The 22821-nt window shown below is 36.3% G+C and overlaps 1 protein-coding gene across 4 annotated transcripts in view; it reads left to right on the top strand.

Annotated features, from left to right (window-relative positions):
- The window catches only part of PCDH9 (protocadherin 9), a 1189516-nt gene that overhangs the window by 1012339 nt on the left and 154356 nt on the right, over positions 1–22821 (top strand). The window lies entirely within an intron of this gene.

The following is a 22821-nucleotide window of genomic DNA, read 5'->3' as shown; positions in this document are numbered from 1 at the left end:
TAGGGTCATAACGTTTTCCTATTGTACTGCTAATAAAACCTTATTGTATTCCACTGAATTTTCAGTTAAATTCAGAGTAAAACATGGATCACTTTCCTTGTCTTTCCTTTGAAAGTGAAGGGGGAATTCAGAGAAAAACGAGCTATTGATAAATGGGATGCAGTGTGTCCTAGTGGTAAGAGCATGGGCCTGGAAGTTAGACGATCTGGGTTCTAATCCCATATTTGCCATTTGTCTACTTTATGACCTTGGGCAAGTCGCCCAACTTCTCCATGACTCAATTTCTTCAGCAACCTCATTAGTGAAATGACGATTAAGACTGTAAACCACTGAACTGTGGGCAACATTTCTCCAGCCCCACAGCACTGTAACTGTAATTGGGGTATTCATGAAGTGCTTATTATATGCACCAGGCACTGTTTAAAGGACTGAGGTGGACACAATCAAATCAGGTTGAACACATTCACTGACCCACGAGGGGCTCATAATCTTAATTCCAATTTTAGCAGATGAGTTAACTAAGGCACAGAGAAGTTAAGTGATTTGCCTAAGGTCACACAGGAGACATGGTGGAGCCGGGATTAGAACTCAGGTTTTTTTGACTCCCAGGCCCACCTAACCTCCTCCACATTCTGCGTCACCCTGACTCTCTCTCTTTGCTCTTACCCTTTCCCTACCCTATAGCACTTATGTACATATGTACATATCTATCTATAATTCTATTTATTTATATTGATGCCTAGGTGAGAAGCAGCGTGGCTCAGTGGAAAGAGCACGGGCTTTGGAGTCAGGGCTCATGAGTTCGAATCCCAGCTCTGCCACTTGTCGGCTGTGTGACTGTGGGCAAGTCACTTAACTTCTCTGTGCCTCAGTTCCCTCATCTGTAAAATGGGGATTAAGATTGTGAGCCCCACGTGGGACAACCTGATTCCCCTATGTCTACCCCAGCGCTTAGAACAGTGCTCGGCACATAGTAAGCGCTTAACAAATACCAACATTATTATCTCCCCCACCTAGGCTGTAGGCCCTTTGTGGGAAGGGATTGTCTGTCTTTATTACTGTATTGTACTTTCCAAGTGCTTATTTCAGTGCTATGCACACAGTAAGTACTCAATACATTTAATTGAATGAAAGAATGGTCAAAGCAGAACATGGGGCAAACTGGGGACAGTTTGGATTAAACTGGGAAGATGTCTGAGCTGAGTTATGTTCTCTCTGCTTGTCACCAACTGGAATCTGGTCTCTGTCTCCAGCGAGACAGAAATTGTGAGGGTAAGAGGAATGAATCCAGAAACCAGAGGGACTGTTTGGAGACCTTTCCAGAGGAGAAGAATCACCTAGGAAATGTGAGGCACACTGCTCTGGTCACCCACCTACCTGCTTTTATCTTGGCTGGAGAGAAATTTCCACCCTGACTCTTCTCCTTGTCCCACCCCTTTTCACTAATGCTGAAACTATACCATAGGACACTAGAGAAAGGGACTAGTTGTTTCAGTAAAACAATTCAAAAACAGTCTGTCTTTGGGGTAGTTGCCAAACAGAAAGATTTCTGTGTATAAGGTCAAATTGGCTTTGAAGTACCCTCCTTGACCTCAAGTAGTATAACATTTCACCTTCAGTAGCATCACCTTTTAAAATGATTTTGTTACTCTCCTTTCTCTCCTCTCTTCCATTCCCTCATACGCACCAAGGCAATGCACCACCTACTAGAACCTGCCACAAAGATCACATTCACCCAACACTTCAACTAAGAAATCTCTGCATAGGTGATGGTTGATTTATATTTTAGAGTCCCCTTGAGGTGTGCAATTCCGAAAAATTAGCTAATTGGTATGTTAGCACCTTCTAGGCCCAAAAATGAATATAGAACCCACTAATTCTCTTTAAAGATCAATTAAAAGGGGATATTTTAGGAAGGAACATTATCCAGTTGGATTACCTACAAGAATGATTTAGCTGATGGACAAATCAAGAGAAAACTAAGAAGGCTTAACTAATATATTACTTGATCCCCTGGATTAGTATTTTGGGAAATTATCATTTACTGTTTATCCTGAGAATAAAAATATAATTTACCCACAAGTAGGAACTTCAAAAATAGAACTGAAAATAGCAGTTACAAAAAGGAATGCTACTTTTTGCTCTCATTTTAATTATCGATGATGCTTTTTATTCTCCCAATTATTTTACCCAGACTTCTATGACTGCAAACAAAATGAATTACTGAGGCACATATCTAGTTAATCCAAGTAAAGAAATGTTTGACAACCTTATCATCAAGATAAGGCTTTACTGAAAAAGAAAATATTCAAATTTGTATACTCACATTTCCCATTATAATACAACCCCAGAGATTTCCAGGAAAAGAAAAGCTCTACTTTCCTTCACAGAACAATCCATTCCCTCAAAACCTTTAGTGTTAAAACATTCTACTTTTTGTTTGTTTTATGTTTGTTGTGATGCAATTAAATTATATGTACCCTTCTTTAATAGAATTGAAGATCTGCTCAACTGAATTTACCACACTACCATTTCATAATTATGTATTTCATATAAATTATTCATATGTATGTATATTATTGAGAAGGAGTGTGGCTCAGTGGAAAGAGCCCGGGCTTGGGAGTCAGAGGTCGTGGGTTCACATTCTGGCTCCACCACTTGCCAGTTGTGTGACTTTGGATAAGTCACTTAACTTCTCTGTGCCTCAGTTAGCTCATCTGTAAAATGGGGATTGAAACTGTGAGCCCCACGTGGGACAACCTGATCACCTTGTATCCCCCAGCGCTTAGAATAGAGCTTTGCACATATTCAGCGCTTCACAAATACCACCATTTATTTATTTATTTATTTATTTATTCATTTATTATTGTATCCATTTTTAGTACGAAATTATCCAATTTCCATTAAATTTTAAGATAAATTCCTATTTTTTAGTTCTTCTGGTATTTTTTGCTTTTCAATCAATAAATGCTTAGTTTTCAGATCACTGTATTATATGCTTGGAAATACATAAAACAATAGAGTTGTAATAGTAATAATAGTAATTATGGCATCTGTTAAGTGCTTACCATGTGCCATGCACTGTTCTAAGTGCTGGGGTAGATACAAGGTAATCAGGTTGTCCCTCATGTAACTCACACTCTTAACTCTCTGTGGCCTCAGTTATCTCATCTGTAAAATGGGGATTAAGTGGCTTGCCCAAGGTCACCCATGTCCTTTGACTCCCAAGCCCATACTTTTTCCACTAAGCCACACATGATCACTGATCTAGAGACTAAGATGGCCTAGTGCATAGATCACAGGCCTGAAAGTCAGAAGGATCTGTATTTAATCCCAGCTCTGCTACAGTGACTTACTGTATGACTTGGGCAAGTCACTTAACTTCTCTGTGTCTCAAGTACCTAATAAGTAAAATGTGGATTAAGACTGTGAGCCCATGTTGGTCATGGACTGTGCCCAACATGATTATTTTGAATCTACCCAAGTGTTTAGTGCAGCCTGGCATGTAGTCAATCATATATAGTGAGTGTTTACCATGCACAGAGCATTGTTTGGGAGAGTACAGTGTGACAGTATAAAAGATACAGTCCCTGTCCAGTGAGCTTATAGTCTGGATGGGAAGACAGACTTGTTTAAAAATAAATTACAGATATGTACAACAGTGCTGTGGGACTGGAAGTGGGGATTAATAAGGGATAAAGTCAGGGTGACTCAAAAGATAGTTGAAGAAAAAAAAAGAGGGTTTAATTAGGGAAGGCCTCTTGGAGGAGATGTGTCTTCAGTAAGTCTTTGAATACACGGAGAGTAATTGTCAGATATGAGGAGGAAGGGCATTCCTGGCCAGAGACAGGACGTAGGCTAGAGAACAGTTGTGAAGTGGACATTATTGAGGTACAGTGAGGAGATTGACATTAAAGGAGCCAAGTGTGCAGGCTGAGGTTTAATAGGAGAATGGTAAGGTGAGGTAGGCAGGATCAAAGTTATTGTCTTTAAAAGACATTGGAAAGGAGTTTCTGTTTGATGCAGTGGTAGATGGGCAACCACTGGAAGTTCTTGAGGAGTAGGAGGAATATGGCCTGAACATTTCTGTAGAAAAATGATCTAGGCAGCAGAGTGAGTATGGAATCAAGCTGGGAGAGAAAGGAGGCTGGGAAGCCTGCAAGGAGGCTGATACAATAATCAAGGAAGGATAGGATAAATGCTTGGATTAACATGGTACAGTTTGAATAGAGGGGAAAAGGTGGATTTTAGTGATGCTGTGAAGGTCTAACTGATAGGCTTTAGTGATGGATTGAATATATGGGTTGAATAAGAGAGAGGAGTCAAGGATAATGCAAGGTTATGGGCATGTGAGACAGGAAGGATGGTGGTGTAGTCTACAGTGATGGGAAAATCAGGGTAAGGAGAGGGTTTGGATGGGAAGATAAGGAGTTCTGTTTTAGACACATTAAGGTGGGAGCCATGGGATCAAGGAAAAGTTATTTTAGGATAGAAAGACATGTGTGTGTTTGGAACAGTGTGGAAGAAGCTATTGAAGAGCAAACAGTTGAAGATGGTGGTTAAGGACAGAAGAGGTGAGGAGGCTTGTGGTTTGGTAAGGTGTTAAGGGATGAGGTTGGATGCCCAGTGGTAGATTTTGAGAGAAGGCAGGAGATCTCTTCTTGAGATAGTAATGGGGAAGTTGAGAGAGTTAAAGAAGGGACAAAAGTGGGGAGGGACTGGGAAAGGGCAGGGGAGATTTTAGAGAAATCACTCCTGAGTTTCAATTTTCTCAGTAAAATAGGTGGTCAGGTCATTAGTGGCTAGAGATAGGGGAGGCAAGGAAGAAGGGGTTTGAAAAGAGAGTTAAACATCTGGAACAACTGGCTAGGGCAGTGGTCATTGGTGTCAACAAGGGCAAATAAATAATTTTGCTGGGCATATCAGAGGGCTGAGATAAAGCATGAAAGGATAAACTTAAAGTGGACAAGCTTGGCCTAACATCTAGATCTCTGCCAGCAGTGCTCTGAGGCTTATGCACAGGTGTGAAGAAAGGGGACTGTGGAGATGATCCTGAGCTGTGGATTAATGGTTCGAGTTAGTTGAAGGGATAGGTGAGCTAGTGAGTTGAGTTCAGTAGAGAGGATGGTGTTGAGAGTGTCAATTTGGTCATCAAGGGAAGATAATTTGGGTATGGAGGTTAAATGGGGCATGATGAATTGAGAAAATTGGATGGGGTCAAAAGATCAGAAGTCTCTTTGGAGCAACAGCATAGATTTATGGGGAGCAGGTTGGTGGTTAGTAATTAACAAATGACATCCCCAAAAAAGTGTCAGTGTCTAGTATGGGAGATAGATATTCCCAATAGGGGAAGCATCAAAGTGTAAAGATATGTGCATAAGAATGCTTTGGGTAGGAGGGTGATTACTGAAATGCCCAGGTGCTATGACCCCCATTTCATTTCTGTTGTGACCCTAAAATTGAACTTGCCAGGGTCAAAGGAAGTGATATAGTCAGATAACCCAGACACAAATATCCAACCACAAATGCTATTGTATTTATCAATTAATGGTATTAAGTGTTTATGTGTGTGGAACACTCTACCAAGTACTTATTATTGCAGATGTCATAAACTCTGCTTTCAAGCAATGTGTATTTATTGAGCACAGAATCCTGTACTAAATGCCCAAACAGTACAATACAACAGGCATGTTTCCTGCAACTAGAAGCTTACAGTCTGGAGAAGGATTTTATGGTTTAGAATCAACATCCCAATAATACTCAGGATATATGTCTCCAATCCTAGTCTCACAATAACAGGAATGGGACTTTAAATCTATGAAAAGCAGAAATGTCATAATATAACCCTTATCTCAGGTTCCACACTGTCACACCTCTCCCTTTGGGCCCAGTTATCCAGTTTTCCAATGTATTCCTTCTTTTCTTGCTCTGAATGAATTAGTATGAAAAGGGAAAAGTTAAGGATTTTGATTACTGTATTCCAGAATGTACGCTTGGTGGGGGCAGGAAATATGTCTGTTTACTGTACTCTCCCAAGTACTTAGTATGGTACTCTGCACACAGTGCACATTCAGTAAATTTGATTGACTATATTGACTAGTTTTGGCAAATAAATAGTTAGAAACTGATAATCTGCTCAATATTTGTACCTAATTTTAAGGAACTGAATCCTTTTGAAATTTGGGAAGAAGGTATTCCAGGAATTTTTTTTTTGTGTGTGTGTTCTTTTCAAGCCCTAGAAGAAATTAGTTTGGTTTTTGGGTTATCAATATTCTGAGCATTTTGATTTTTCTGCAACAAATTATAGTTGTTCAGAAGATGAAATCCTATTAATGTCTGTGAAAATTCCTTGGTGTGACATGCATGGCCAACAATTTCTGCATCGTATGCACGTAAATTGATCATTTATTAAGCATATCCTTAATTTATTATTTACTGAGTATTAAGGAACTGCAAACAAAGGTACTAGGTTTGATGTATTTATATATCTTTATCACATAGAGCCTGCTTACAAGACTATCTCTTGGGACCTCCATTGACTGATCATGCATTTCACTGTAGCCAGGATAGACCTACATTTTTTGTTTTCCATATGTTTGCCATGTTTTCCTGTCAATTTTAAGGGGGGAAATGGTTTCCAAATTGTACTGTTCAAGATAAATGAACAAATATGTATTGCACAGTATCCCTAGCTACTTCTAGCTCATAGCAAATGCTTGGATATAATCCATGTACAGCTGGGGGGCTGCTCAGCTTAGTTCCAACAGGATTCTGGGATTCTCAAAACAGAAGCATCTTAGAAAGTGCATCTCCAATTCTTGACCAATGCTTCTTAAATTTATTTTTTTTTTACAAAATTGTTCTTGTTTAAAATAAAATAACATTCGGGGTGAGTAGTTAGACACTGCTGTGTTTATTCAGGAAATGAAAATACTGGATCACTAAAAGATGATTTTTCTACTATTCTTGTAAAGAACACCCCAACTATATCAGAGGATTTTGACTATTAATCATAAAACTCTAGGTAAACATGACTTATTTCAGGATATACACAATTCAGTTTAATTTTAAACTATAAAGTTGACTTTTATGACATACTTTGGGTCTAGCCCTTCTTTACAAAGTGAATTGGAGTGACAACGTACAGTTTGCTTGACTGATGCCTGCTTTCAGAAAAAAATAGTGGTTGTGCATTTGTCCACTCCACTGCACAGCTCTTAGGAAACTTATACAGAAATAAAGATTGTGGAACTTTGGGTAAATCAAAAATGATGAAACTAGATTAACCTCCTGTGTATGTTACGCTTCAGGAGACCAGCCTTCTAAAACAGAGACAAACAGTCTAAGAAATGGCACAGAATTTTACACAACTAATGCAACATCATCATCTATTTGAAAAAGAAAAAAACAAACTGTATTTTGGAACTTCAGAAAGAAGAATTACATATAGCTCCATGAAGACAGTATGCTTTTTGGGAAATGATTGTGGGGAGTTATTAACCTGTACTGAATAAGGGGCATTTTGTACTTTGGACATTTCATTTAATTTTCTTTGTTTTGTAAAATAGGATGGAGATTTCATACTTCTGGTACCAATTCTCTGTGTATTCCACTAACACCTGCAAATAATGGATAATCTAGGTTGAGAGAAAGAGAGCACTTTTTGATTTATAGTCCTAAAACCCAAGCCAAATAGAACTGCAGCTGGAATCAGAGTAGCCCAAGCAGGCTTTGCAATATTATAACCAACACATTATCATAGTGTGTAATTTAAAATCCTCAACAAATTATGCATCGGAATTTTGTCAATAATTTTTGACCCATTGATGGTGTAGCTGCTTTGAAAAAAAATGAATCCATCCCTCAGAAATGACAAAAGTACAAATATGGAATCTAATTTTTTAAAATTTCATAATTTTATACATTAAATTAGAAAATCACCTAAAAACATGGAAACCTGGTATTAAACATTGTTGTAATTCTAGAAAACAAAATCGAAAGGCTAAATAATAGGGCTTAGACTTTTTCACTATTTAAAAAGAGAAAACTTCTCATTGTCTTTTTTATAAGTAGTGTTTATTGAGCACTTATTCTGCAATACTAAACTCTTATAAAAGTACAGTGGAATTGATAGACACAATTCCTGCCCACAGACCTTTACAATATAGCAGGGATAGAAACACTAAGATAATTTTTAAGCAATGGAAGAATACAAGTGCAAATATGTATGTAAATACTTTGAGGATAGGAGGCATGGTGAGTACCTAAATGCTTTTGGGATAAGGATTTCAATACTTGGGTGCTTCATTAGGAATAGAATGGCCATCTGAAATATTAGTCTGGGGAGGTTTCCTAGAGATGTGATTTTATGAAGGTTTTTAAGATAGACAATAGTTGTATGCCAGATGTTAGAATAGCAAGAAGAAGGGAAAGCATGAGCAAGAGATGAAACAAAAGCAAGGCACAGTTGGCATTAACATGGTGGCAGTTTGAATGGAGAGTAAGGGGTGGATTCTGGGAAAGTTGTGCAAAACCATCTGCTCAGAAGATAAACAGAAGATAAAGAGTGAGGAAGTAAAGTTTCTACTTTTTTTCCCTCCCTTCCCACCTCAGAAGCTCCCTCTGTGCCCCAGAACAGGGACTTTGTATCCTTTTCTAGTGTGATGAGATTTTTTTTAAAAAAAAACAGCAAACTGATATTTACCAAATCCCAAAGGATACAGACAGACAGAATATCAAATTCTTCTTGATTTTCTCCTCCTTCTTTCTCTTCTCTCTTCCCTCAACCTTACCTTTCCCCAGATGACAATGTGTTCTTGGGATTCCACAATAATAGAGTTGTTCTTCACTTTGAAGATGACCGTGCTCACATATACTCTAGTGAAAATAAACACTACGATTTGCAAACTAAATGTTTTCTATAAGGAGGTAGCATGGCTTAGCACAAGATGGGAATCAGGAGACATGAGTTAAAGCCTTAGATTTGCCACTGGCCTACAATTTGATCTTGAGCTTGGGTTACCGCATTCTTCGAATGGGAGCTCCTTAGGGAACACAGATTGTCTCCTATCACACAGTTGTGTTGGCAGTTCTTAGAACATACATAAGAACCACTTTTATGATTATTATCATTGATATTATAGCTTCTCAGAAAATGTCCTGTCTCTTTGGATTTTAAGTTTTTCCTACCCTTAAAATGGAATTCATAATAGGATATGTTACAAATTATTGATGGGTGTAATGATCTTTTAATGCCCTTAATATATAGTATATTATATATGTTTAAGCAAAGGTAAAACAATTGTAATGTGTTTGATGGAGTATTACTACTGTTGTACCGTACTCAAAAAATCAATGCATTAACTCACAGGATTTTCTGCAAGAGACATAGTTGGAGAATGTGGAATTGTTCTTGGTTCATTCATTCATCCAGCAGTATTTATTGAGCGCTTACTGTGTGCAGAGCACTGTACTAAGTGCTTGGAATATACAATTCGGCAACAGAGACAATTCCTGCCCAACACAAGGCTCACAGTCTAAAATGGGGATACAGATAGCAAAACAAAACAGGTGTATTAGCTGGATTTTTCATTGGTTCAATGTCTTTTGAATAATTAATAATCAATTACTAAATATAGCTCCTTTCATTTAAATCCAGTTCACACACTTCACTCCTCTAATTCCATCCTATTCACTGTCCTCACTGTTGTCTCTCACTCTCACATTCTACCTCCTTCTTGGCATTTCCTCCCCTTTAATATTACACAGACTAATACACTCCTCATCTTCAAAGTCAATTAAAATTGCGTGTTCAATAGTATTTTCCTGATTGATCTCTCATCTCCTTATCCTCTTTTCCTCAGTCACCTATGCACTTCCATCTTTACCCCTAAGCACTTAGATATTCATCCCCCCCTAAATCCCAAAATGTAGATTTTTAAAAATTATTTGTAATTGATTTGATTGTCTTTCCTTGTAAATTCCTTGAGGGAAGGGATATGTCTATTTTACTCTATTGCACTTTTTAAAACATCCAGGACTCTGATAATGGTAAGCACCCAAAACATCACAGATTTACAGATTGATTAAAATGATTATCACTGAATTTTTGGAATGAATACAGATTCTTCTTCATATAATCAGTTTATGCTGTCAGGTGTCCTTTGTGCTCAACTATCAGAGGGATTTTTTCTATGTATATAGTTTCTATCATAGGATATTCAATCCAATCAAATTATTTAATTCAAACTTTCAGAAATGAAATATTTTAAGTGAAAAGTCTATATTGATAATCAATTCTGGGGAAGTTTGCAAAAAGGGGAGAAACTAAAGTTATTGAATCGAATTGTGCATTCCAAGTGCTTAGGACAGTGCTCTACACAGTAAGCACTCAATAAATATGATTGAATGAATGAATGAATCTTTTTTACAATTTTAGCAAAAACAAAAAAAACCCAAGAAATCAAATTTTGAGGCTTGTGCTTTTGTCAATTCCTAAAAGAGCTATCCCTCTCCAATACCAACGAATAACATTATCTTCCACCTTATCTGAATTTTTAATCAAAAGCATTTTGAACTAGTAATACTATTGTGAGAGCAGGATGAAAATTCACTTTGAAGGTTATATTGGTTACATTGTGGAGGAATTGAATTATGATTTGTCTCACTTTGCCAGCTTCTCTTGTCTAGCATGATTAACAAATTTAAATTTTGAAATTAAAATCAAATGTCTATCTGAGTGGTTTGAAGACATATGATGCTTTTATTTCTGAAAGCTAGGCTTTCCCTATCTGCTGAAATCACATTTATAAGAAACTCTGACAGCTTCACTTGTAAACAGATGATTTTGTTTTGTTTTTCCCATGAACTTTCGTGAGCTGCATTGAGGACTGACTGAATTGCTATATTTTTTTTGTAAAGCAAAGGTTTCACACCTCTGTTGGGGACTGGAAAGATGATTGAAACTGGAAAGAAATGGATTAGCATGACTGCAAAGCAACAAAAGTATGGTCATTACCAGTAATAGTAAAATCATTTATTGAACTACACTTGATGCAATGAATTGTACTAAACACTTGGGTAGTACAAAACATAGAAGTGATACATTCAGTGTTTACAGGGGGGTTACATTCTAACAAGGTCATCATCATAAGTAGTATTTATTGTGCATTCAATGTGTGCAGAACTATAATAATAATGATGGTATTTGTTAAGAGCTTACTATGTGCCAAGTTTTGAATACTAAGCTCTTGGGACAATACAGTAGAATTAATAGACAAGGTCTATAGGAATTGATTATTTTTGTAGTTTTAAAAAATATAAAGCATACCAAGTATTTTTTCAGAAAAAGTACCTACTTAACTAGCTATCTTTATTATAACTTAAAAATGGCACCCAGAGCAAGTTTTTAGTTGTTATTTAAATAAACAAATCTATATTTTCCTCATAGTTTCATTTCCAAATGTAGATTTCATTTAGGTTAATTTTTACTCTTTGATGGATAAACCAGTTCATTTTGGATTAGTTGCAATTATGTCTCCTTGCCAGGTCCTTTGAAGTAGTGTTATCGACACTATGTAATTTTATACACATCACTGAGAAGACTCTGAACATAGAATTTCAGATTTTTTTTTTCCACAGTGGTTAAAACTTGTCTTCATAATTCAGGCCCTTTAATCCTAGGATTAATCAAGCTGGCTGCAGCTTGTTCTGTGTTTTTTCCCTTTTAAATATTGTAATGTCTTTTTTGGGGGGTAATAAAAAGTGAAGAACATAGAAGCACAGCTAAGGTGTGTCCCTTCCGATACACAAGGCAAACATTCATTCATTTTTATCTCCTACACACACAGCACATATTTATATATTGCCCATCTTGAGAAGTAATGCTGCTGAGGGCATGATAAGAATTCATAGGGACTAATTAATCTTAAATGAACTTTGTAGCATCTTGTTCTCAGAAACCCCATGAATCGTCTCCAGGACTGTCCATCAGGTCAGTCACCTCCGTATACTGATGATGTCTATGGTGAGGACGATGTTTTTTTTCAGAATCCTAAACCTACATTTCCTCCAATGTCCAATTTCTTTTCCATCAACCAGAGTGGAAGAAATGGAAACCTCGAGGGCAAATACTTACCTAATTAGGAACTAATTAGATTAATCTAATCCAGAAGTGATGGAAGTATGAATGACTTTACTAGAGTACACATTAGAGAGAAAAGGCAGAGATCCTGTAAAGCCTGGAGGTCCTGTTATTAACTACTCTGGAATAAACTACTCTGGAATACTGTCACATGCCCAATTTTGATGTTTCTAAATCTCTCAAACCAGATCAGAAACTCTGCATAAAATAATGGTAGCCGATCATTTTATTTTTGTGTTTTTCTTCTAAACTTGTGGGCTATGATCATTTTAAGATGATTCCTAATATTTCTTGTTATTTTGGAAAGACTTCAAGTATAAAGTCTTCTCTGGGATTTGATCCTAATTAGGTTGCACTTTTGTCCTTCTGTGATTTCCCTTGCAACATTAAACTTAATTTGTTAATTACATGGCATTTGCAAATTACAAGACAAATCTGGAGCTCATTTTATTTCATTTGTTGTTTATTCACTGTCCTTTGCTAAACAGCGGTGGTGTTCAGCATCTGATCAGGTTTATGTGATTTGTTAAAGTTTGTGTCCTGTGTTTTAAGGCTTTTTTTAAAAAAAAATAAAAGGCTGAAGCAGAATGATTTGGGTACTGGAAAGTATCTTAGGTAAATAAATTGAAAACAAAATAGAAACAGGAATATACAATTAAATATTTTAAAAATGAACAGGAAAGAACATAAAGTCATCTTCTAATCATAAGCTGCAGTAATGGACATAAGACCTAATTGTAGAACAGTAATTGCTGGAAATTATTCACTTTTCATGTGCAAATTTATTATTTGCTTACACAGGAGTCAACATGTCTCAGCAACTTAAAAAAAAATCATGCTCAGAGGTTGGAGTACTAATGTCAGTTTGAGAAGGACAAAAGCCAATCAATTAGCTTTCCAAAATGATGACCTGTTATTCAGACATCAACTTCCATTTTTCTATTTTCTTCAAATAAAAAAGTCTAGTTTTCAAGCCAACTGTGGATTAGAATGAGAGGATAAATTTGAGAAAAACTACTTATTCTTATTGATTAGGGGTTTTTTTGTTACTATGAAAATATTCTTATTCACATAGACAAAAAGGGAAAGTAAAAAAAAAAAAGAAATGGAAATAGATGTTAAAATTTTCAAATATACAGCTTTAGTTTAAGATTGTAAAACTTACTAAATTCACAATCTTGGATTAGTATTTGTAAAGTGTTATGTTAAGTTTGGAACAAGATCCCTTCACTGGAAAAGTTCTCCCTGATTCCAAAGTAGTCTGATTTTGCTATACATGAGTCTTTTTCATATTTGACCTAAATATTCAATTTGAACCCATTCCTTTTTTAAAATCTTCGTATCATGCCTGCAATGTAGAAGTGCAATTCATTCCATTGATCTCACCCTAGCCCCCTCCCAATTCATCATATTAAGGATCACTATTGCAAGGTCAGGTTTTTCAGGAGACACTAGATGTATCGATTTCTAAAACTCTCTTAACTCTTGCTTTCCTTATCTCCATCTTATTTCTTTTTCTTTTTTATCCATTTTCTTTGGAAACTTTTAGGGCTAATTTTAATTATTGTAAATTAATTCCCATCCTTTGCATTTTACCTCATCTTGAGTCATTGCTACTATATATTATTATTTAGTTGCTTATTTTTCGGTTTTCATTCAGAATCCTAATATGCATCAGCTAAATCGTGAATAAAGATTAAGTGTGGATTTGGATGCTTATCACATATGTTGGTTACAATTCTCCAAAAATAACCAATTGGCCACTGGAATAAAACCCTCTTAATGGGTACTTTTAGAACTTTCTTTTAAAATTGTACAAATGTGCCATTGGAATCACCTGAGTATATATTGTTTTGAACCATTTTCAGTTCCCTCTTTGATAACAATAGAGATATAATATTAATAGTTATGCATAACTGTTAACATTAACATATTCATTAAGTTATGCATTTTTCTGTATTAGCAAAGAGGTTCTTGACTGAATGTGTCATTGTAATGAATATGTCTAACCTTGATTCCAGAATACTTTTAGATGATACTCTAAATTTTTCCTTCCGGAAGCTTTCCAAAGTTAAAAATTGTACCTTAATTCCTATGCCTCTGAGATGGAATATATAAAAGTAAATTATGATTAGTTGTGTAGAAAAATTCTAATGTCTTGCCACTGATTAAATCAACTTTGATGTTGTCTGCCATCTGATTACCATGGAAACAATTGCTGTCCCACAGTGTAATTCTGATCAAAAGGAATTATTATAATCCTCCTATTATGTAGTGGCTGGGGATTTGCACAGCTTTTGTTAAAGTTTCTTGTAGAAGCAGAAAGGTGCAGAAGGGTAAATATTAATTCTTAAGGTGAAGAAGGGAAAAAATGGCTTATTCTCAATTGGAAACAACTGACTCTCAGAAAATAAGACAGTAGAAGATTACAGGATCAGACTTCCATCACACAGGGATCGATGATAAATAGGTGATTTGGTGAAAGAAAGAAAAAAATCAAAAAAAAACTTACATGCCAATATTAACTGTGTTTCATGAAAGTGAAATACCATTTGAAATTCAAATGTTACAAAGAAATAGGCATGAGGAATTAAAAGATTAAGGATATACATGTTAACCATATTGAAATTGGAAATGCAATTAGTTTTTAAAAAGAATTGCCATGTCAAAGGTATTAGAAAAGTAATTTTGTTACCTTTAAAATGAGAAAAGAAACACTGGAATATCTAATACTGGTTTGTTAAGTGGTCAATACCTTTTGGACAATGTGGGCCAGGGAGTTGGATTGAAATGGTACATAAAAGATTTAGCTCTTTTAAACATATTGGGAAAGATTACATTTCTCACAAGGGATGATTACCAAATCTACATCTCCAACCCTGGTCTCCTTCTCTGCAGCCTTAAATTTCCTTTGGCCTTCAGGTCATCAATATTTGGAAATCCCATTGACACCTCAAACTTCACATGTCTTAAAACAGAACTCATATTCCCACCTAAACCTTCTCCTTCCTCCTGTCTTCCATCACTATAGACTTCACCACCATCTGCCCTTTCACAAGCCCGTAACCTGGCATTTTCCTCAACTCATCTCTCTAATCCAACACACAGATTTAATCCAAAGAGACTTGTGTTTTCAAAAGAATGTTCTCTAATTTCTAAATCTCATTCCAGCCAAAACATGTATTGGAAACAAGCATTAAAACATAAATGAGTAGATTTATTTTGAAATTTCTATCTTCATCAGTAGTTTGGATAAGATTAATGAGAACACTGAAGATTCATTTTTCCTAATTTTGCTATCTTTGTTGAGAAGCAGCATAGATGTGGGAGGCAGAGGACCTAGGGTTCTAATCCCACTCTGTCACTTTTCTGCAGTGTGACCTTGGGCGAATCAATGAACTTCTCTCTGTCTTAGTTACCACATCTGTAAAATGGGGATTAAGACTATGACCACCATTTGCAACAAGAACAACCCAATTATCTTATATATATCATAGTGTTAGTACAGTGCCTGTGACATAGTAAGCGCTTAACAAATGCCACAGTTATTATTATTATGACTAGCCTCAATATCTCAGAAGACAAACATGTGTCATCCTTGACTTACATATATGATAATAATAATAATAATAATGACGGTATTTGTAAAGTGCTTACTGTGGGCCAGGCAGTGGACTTCAGTGTCTTTCCATCTATACCTTCATTGGTTGCTAAATGTTGCTAACTTTTCCTTCATAACATTTATAGGATCCAGCCTTCTCCATTCATTCATTCAATAGTGTTTATTGAGCACTTACTATGTGCAGAGCACTATACTAAGTGCTTGGAATGTACAATTTGGCAACAGATAGAGACAATCCCTGCCCATTGATGGGTTTACAGTCTAATCTCCACCCAACAGCCTGTATTCCCAGCTCTTGTGCTGGGCACCAACTATTCTGAACCAGCACAGGGAAGAGGCAGAGTACTTGGCCTTAATGAGTTTGGAGCATCCTTGTTGGTGAATAAATGGAAAATCTGAGTTTTTAACCAAACAATTTTAGTATTGCAACAAAACACACTGACCAAAAAGAGTCAGTATTGCCTGGGGCTAGTGTTTCAATAAGAGAATAATATTAAAATTTAGAGAGTACACTCAGTTCTTCTGCAATATTGGGGGTTGCATTCATGGAAAACTCTTTCAGTAAAATTTATACCATGGCATTAACCCCACTCCAAAGGCACATGTCTGTTCAAAACAGAATTGAAATACTATATCAAGCAGACTTGCTTTGTAAAAAGAACATTCCCTAACTCCAATCAGTCAATGATATTATTGAGCACCTACCGTTTGCAGAAACTCCCTGTTAATGTTGTAGCCAACACTGTAGTGAAAACACACATTATGGCAAAACTGGAGGGGCATAATTGCTGTGACAGAGGAGCTTTGTTCGTACGTCTACAGATAATAAAGTACACCCAAGTTTGTAATTAGTTTAGCTAACAGTTCATTATTACAAAAGTGTTTAAGGCAAGGGCCCACCACTTATGGTGTGAAAGGCATATCTGCTCTTCATGGAACCTAATATGGCTCTCAAGGCTTGTCTCAAGGGTAGGACAAAGATTTAAAACAGCCAACCTGCCACCATGATGGGTATGTAGAGGGCAGGAAATGTCAGCAAAAAGAAATCTAACTCAGGCCATCATCCCATAACTTGGAAGACCCAGGAGACTGTTTGTCCAAAGTGCTGCCCAAGGTGGAACCAGACCTATTTCTGAGGACCTAAGAGCTATTTGGAGCCTCAAGTAGAATGTGGATGAGAGGAGAAACTGGTGGGGCCTGTTTCAGGAATGCCCCCTGGAAGAGGTAGGCTTTGAGGAGAACTTAATTGGCAAAGATAAAGGTAAAACCATTTGAGAGGAGGAAAGGCATAAGCAATGAGCTAGAGGTGGTGATGCAGATACTTCAGAACAATTTTAAATTTTGTTTTGGTGTGATAAATGACCACAAACCTGAATAGAAAAATAGAGTGTAAGCAGTTTCTTACTTTACTATCTATTTATAAGTCTTTCCCCCTTAAGGTTAGTTAGAGAAAGAAACCTTTAAAAACAACTATATCTAATAAAATGATTGAACAAAAATGATGGCTTAGGTTGACTTTCAGTTCTAAAAATGATTGCATTCTAAAGATACTACTTTAGTTGAACTAGATTTATCTTTCCACTTAGAAGTCTCAGAATAAATCTCCAAAGTTAATGTACTGTTTTAAAGACATCCTTTTTATATGAGAATATGTTCATCAAACAAAATAAATCAATTCCCCCATAGATCTCTTTCTTTAGCTCTTCTCTGCACTTTGACATTTCGATACCAAGAGAATGCTGGTTATAGGCTTAAGTGCTTACCCACACCAAAGCTTGCTTTAAGTCTCCTCTAGATCTTTTCAGAGGCAAATTCACGAACTTTCGGGGCATAAAAAGGAGTCAATAAACAGTGAGTTTATCAATCAATCAATCAATCAATGGTATTTATTGAATGCTTAATATGTATAGGGCTTGGGAAGTACAATACAGCAGAATTAGCAAATACGTTCTTTGACCATAACGAGCATACTATTGTGAATACTCTTTTCAAGGAAATATCTTGTGAGATTTGTATCCTTTCCAACATCCTGATCATTGGAATACTTGATAGATAATGATGATAAAGGAATGAGAAGGATTTAGACTAGCACATATGACTTGATGTGTGTTTGCAGAACCTTTCTAAGTTAATTTTAATTTTGTGCTAACTTTTAATTGTTACTCATTTTATACTGAACTTTCCTGAGTAGCGACACAATTTCTGTTCCACCCTCTTTTGCAACCGTAGTTTGTTTAATCCTCTTGGAATTTCTGTATATTCCATATTTAGCAACATTCAAAAACTCATGCAAAGCTATTTTTTCAGACAATAATGCAATAATCTTTTGTCTTCCTCTTGTTTTAGTGAATTTGATTTTGACTAATATCATATAAAGGCACTTTACTGTACATGATCTAAGTGTCTTACCATGTCAGTGACAATGAAGTGAGCTAATCTCTTGAATGTTACTAATAAGTCTTAAAGTATTATCAACTTTTTACCGTGTTAGTTTCTTTCATATGGGGAATTGGCTAATGTAATAAGAAAGCAGTTAGCGTGATACAAATGCAAGCACTATGATAAGACTTTTGTACTGAATTATCAGCTTTGATGAAACCACAATAGGGTTTCATTAATGATTGTTCCATATGTTCAAGATCCAAATTTATACCACTTATAAAAATGCTATTACAGATTGGTCACAGCTGTTCCATTGGGTCAGGTATGGATTTCATTTAAAGATTGAATATACATAGAAATTCATTTTTTCCTCTTTCTGAATAATTTTTGTTAGCTGCACTGGGGAGATTTTTAAAGTTAAATTAGAGAATGGATCTAACAGTAACAGGACAGGCCAATAAAGTTGAAAACAAATGCTATAATAAGATGATACGAAATACAGGATCCATTCTCATACTGAGGAATTCATTAGAAGTGAAGACCGACACTCCTTGATCAATTAATAACTTGTCCAGTATTTCTTTGCATCTAGAAGCTGAGAAGAATAGGCTATTTGCAGGCTTTCCAACATCTACTGCATGGGAGAGTGATTCTGCCTCAGCCATGCTTAATAGCTTTTCCCTATATCTTCCTTTCCACTCATTAACATTTCTAGCATCTTTCTTTTTTTCATTTTCTCTATCCCCAGTTTTTGTGTCTTTTGGACTCTGTTTTTCAGAATTTTTGCCTTTTAATTTTTATCCTCTAATTTCCTGAAAGAATCACAAATCTGGACTAATGACGGCAGTTCAGAATAATTTCTCCTGTGAAAAGGGCACCAGTGAGTCTCTAATCGTAGCAGTCAATCAGATGTTCAGGTATGTAGTTAAAACAGCAAATAATAAATTCTTATTTCATGATTCTGGAGATAAATTTTACTGGGAAAAACATCCCAAGAATATCCAACATTTTTGCAGAAATTCCCACATGATAGCTTTCAGTGCTCTACTCTAGCACTTCTCTAATATAGCTGTTAGTTCGTAATATTCATTGTACCATCCAATTAGTTGTCAGTGCCCAAGGCAATGATAATAGTATATTGGACTCTACGTATTCCTTCTATGTTTCAAAATTATATCTTCTGTTTCATTTCAGATAGTGTAGGTAAATTTTATTGCTGTCTGTAGTCTTGACTATGAGAGGGAGAGTCAAGCATATCTTTTCCATTCCTATCTTGGGCAGTGGCTAGCAAGTGGAAAGCAATCTTCTATTAGTCAAAACTTCCCTTTGCTGGGCAGCAGCAGCATGAGAGAGAATGGAGAACTGAAACTCAATTTTACTACACAGGAGGAAGCAACAGTAAACCAGTTCTGTATTTTTACCAAGAAAACTCTACTGATGCACTACCAGAATGATTGCAGATAGAGGTAGGGCATTCTGGGAGAGATGTTTCCATGGCATCCCTATGGGTCGAAAACAAACTGACAGCAAGTGTGTATGAAAGAATATTTGCTAGACTCTTGCTGGCAATTGAGAACAATGTAAAACCTTAATAACTTCCAGTCTTTCTCACCATTTTTCTTCAACATGATGATTATGGTGACATTTAAAGTCCTGTTTTATTTCTTCAGAGTTCCATATGTTGCAGACATCTAAGGATTAGGTCTCCACATTGCTCTTCTATTTCTGTAATAGTGCCATCAGACCCAGAAGGTGGTTTTCCAATTTTTAACCTTTCATTGCTCTAATAACGTCCTCAGAATTGGAAATCAGGCCATGTACTCATATTTTGGCTGGCTGTTTTCTTCTGTTTTGAAGGGATTTCTTATCAATGATGGAATTTAAGTTCAGAGATTATGATATGAAATTCCCAACATCTGCACAAATGTCATTTTGTAGCTTCATCTTACTGCCACAGTACTGTGGAAGTATGTTATGGTTCATGAAGTTTCTTTACTTATGTGCACTTAATTCGATAGTATAAACATGTTACTGGATCTTATGTCATTTCTGGTATCCTACGTTTGGTTCAACTGACTCCAGAATTGCAAGTTTAGATAAGAGTGGGATGAAAGCAGTGGGAAAAGTTTGTTGGGGGCCACTAGAAGAGCCATCTGGAGTCCTTGCAGACCTCACCTTACCAAGCCTGATCTGCTTCCATGCCTATAGGGTAAATTTTATTTGCTATGAAATGATTTTCACTTAGTGTTAGTTTTTTACTGGCTTCATCTGCAGTGAGGAAATTGAGACCCACCCACCTCCCATATGCCCCTTCACTTTTGTGCCACCCATCCTGCTCAGTGCATTATCCTTTGCATGGATTTCCAATGAACTGTCACTCCACCCTACCTTGTCAATCTCTGTTGGCTATGGAGATCCACCTCGTACATATTATCTTTGCCGCCATGTATTCTTTATTTTTTTTTTTACTTAGTGCCAGAACTTGTTATACTGTTGCCACTGCCTCTTTCTTTCCTGATTTACAGTTTCCATTTGTCAGGATGCAAATATCAGGGAACAAGACTGCACCCAGGGTGAGATAGGAAGGTGGTGGTAGTAGGTATGCATTTTAAATACAGAAAAATAGGAAGGGAAGGAAAACCCATGCTGATTTGTAACTCACAGAGAGGGTGGGGATGGGGCAGAGGAAGTATGGAGATGCTGACAATGTTCTCTGTATGAAAAGACTACCTTGCCCAATATATCTGACATTATTTCTTGATCTGCCTGCCTTGTCAGACATTTCTGTAGACACCTACCTCCTTTGTGTTTTAAAAGTAAGGAACTGTAAATTATTGTGATGCATCTTGATTTACTACAAGGATTTTTTTTACATATATGAATCATTTTTATCAAACAAAACTGTTGCTATTTTCCTGCCATTCTCCCTGACCATTATCATTATTATTATTGTTATTATTGTATTTGTTAAGCATTGACTATGTGCCAGGAACTGTACTAAGTGCTGGGGTGGATACAAGCAAATCAGGTTGGACACAGTCCCTGTGCCTTGTGGAGCTCCCAGTCTCAATTCCCATTTTACAGATGTAGTAACTGAGACTCAGAAAAGTGAACTGACTTGTCCCAAGTTCACACAGCAAGCTCTAATTGGTGGAGCCCCAATTAGAACCCAGGCCATGTTGACTAGCTCATAGATGGTTCTTTGAAAAAAGTGCCTTTTGTCATGTTCACATTTACCTATCTCTGGACTTGTTTGCTGTACTAAAGCTGCAATGTTTGTTTCATGTTGCAGATTTCTTTGCAATAAATAGTAATATTTGTGGTATTTGAAGCTTTTTCTACGTTCCAAGTTCTATACTAAGTACTGATTAGTACAAGGTAACCTGGTCAAACCCAGTGCCCATTTGATGCAGTGTTCACAGTCTTCACAGTTCACAGAACAGGAATTGAATTCCCATTTTGCATAATGTGAAACTGAGTTATACAGGGTCATACAGTAGGCGAGTGACAGAGCCAGGATTAGAAACAAGGTCCTCTGAATCCCAGACCCTTGGTTTCTTCATACTGGACCATCTTCTTCAGTTTTTGTTCTTTTTGAATTTGACATAATAATAATGATAATCATAATAATGACAATAACTACTGATAATTATGGTATTTGCTACTCTCTTATTAGGTGCCTCACACTGTTACTAAGCACTTGGGTAAATATAAGATAATTGGGTGGGACACAGTTCCTGTCCCTCATGGGACTCAGATACTTCCACTTCCAATTTCATCTAACCCAAATTAACAAATTTTTGTTTTTTTCCAGAAATAACCTTTTTTGTACCTTTTTCTGCTACATAGTTACTGCTTATAAAAATCATCAGTTGTAGCTTTTGTAGATATCAAAAGCAATGAAAGATAAGTTTTTCAAAAGAAGGTATCTGTCTTATACATGATTATCATACAGGTTTTCTTGACAAATACTTTAAATTCTGGAAAATTACATTTTAGTGTTAACATAATCATTTGAATTCATTTTTAAAGCAACAGCAGCTTTCTTGTTTTTGAAAGCTATAAGAATTGTAGTTAAATATAACTAGGTTGGCAGTGATAAGTATTTTTTTGGAAACCTGTCAACTGGTCTTTGTTCAAGCACAAAGAGCATCGAAACTGTGATGGGCAATTGGGTGAATGACTTTTATGTATTTTATATATTGTACACAAGATAATAATATCTCAAAGAACCAAAGACCAATTGGGTTAGTCAGATGTTACTTGACCTTCCCCTACAGGTGTAATGCATTGGCCTCAAGAATGTCTGATGCAAACTATCTTTAAATAGCTGTAGCAGTTGGGCTTTGACCTTGGCTGCTAGTTCTACAAACAGGTGACCTTCCTGTTAAGAGCTTTTTAATAACTAACCCAAGCCTTTCCTTCTATAGCTTCAGGCCATTGTTCCGTGCCCTTTTATCTTGTGACACTGGGAATGATGCCCTTCCTTTAGTTGCGGTTACCTTGAAGATATTTATAGATTGGGTTCTTATCTCCCCCCAACCTGAGTTTTCTCTTCTTTCTCCCTGTATTTCTTATCCTCTGTCCTATTCTTTATCATAGTTATTTGGCTTATTCTCCACAATATTGTGTATCCTTTATAATACTCAAGGACATCAAATGACCTAAAAAATTA

This window comes from Ornithorhynchus anatinus, chromosome 2, assembly GCF_004115215.2.
Source record: "Ornithorhynchus anatinus isolate Pmale09 chromosome 2, mOrnAna1.pri.v4, whole genome shotgun sequence".
Classification (NCBI taxonomy): domain Eukaryota; kingdom Metazoa; phylum Chordata; class Mammalia; order Monotremata; family Ornithorhynchidae; genus Ornithorhynchus; species Ornithorhynchus anatinus.
The sequence above is the reverse complement of the archived record's forward strand: the minus strand, read 5'-3'. Positions and strand labels throughout refer to the sequence as shown.